Genomic DNA, 636 nt, shown 5'->3' on the forward strand with positions numbered 1-636 from the left:
CAAAAAACAAACAACGATAATAATATATTTTAATGTAATTAAAAAAAAATTTTTTGATCTACATATACAGCACAAACACACACAAATCAGAAGTTATTGCATAAAAGCTCAAAATGCAGTCTTACTTGTATGTTGTGGGAGGTGTGTATGGGTGTCAGGGAGTATGGGGTGGGTGTGGAGTTTGTGAGGAATTGTGGGTGGGTGGTTATGGGGGTTTGTGGGGATGTGTGTGTGTGGGTATGGTATTGTGGGTATGGGAGCCACGGGATGCAGAGCAGCAAATGGGTGGGCAAGAAAGTGGGGAAAGTGGTGGCAGGGGAGGCGGGGAGTGAAAGTGATTAGGAACGCAGGAGCCCGTGCAGAAGCCCACCTGTAGGGCCTAGAATGGGGTGGTAGGAGCATGGGGTGTAGGCAGGCAGGGGCCTATGACAGAGGTTCCCAACCTTTTTATACTATGGACCTGCAAACTGTATAATTTACAGATTTAAATGTAATTTACATGTTTAAATTTAATTTTTATGCGGGGTGGGTTGTGAAGATTGGATGGGGTTGGGGCACTGGAGAACCCTGCAGGGGAGTGGGTTATGCAGGTGGTGACCCAGAGGGATTCAGTTGGGGCTGCCTGGAAAGAAGAGT

Source organism: Gavialis gangeticus, unplaced genomic scaffold (genome assembly GCF_001723915.1).
Source record: "Gavialis gangeticus isolate Ggan-Ray unplaced genomic scaffold, GavGan_comp1, whole genome shotgun sequence".
NCBI lineage: Eukaryota > Metazoa > Chordata > Crocodylia > Gavialidae > Gavialis > Gavialis gangeticus.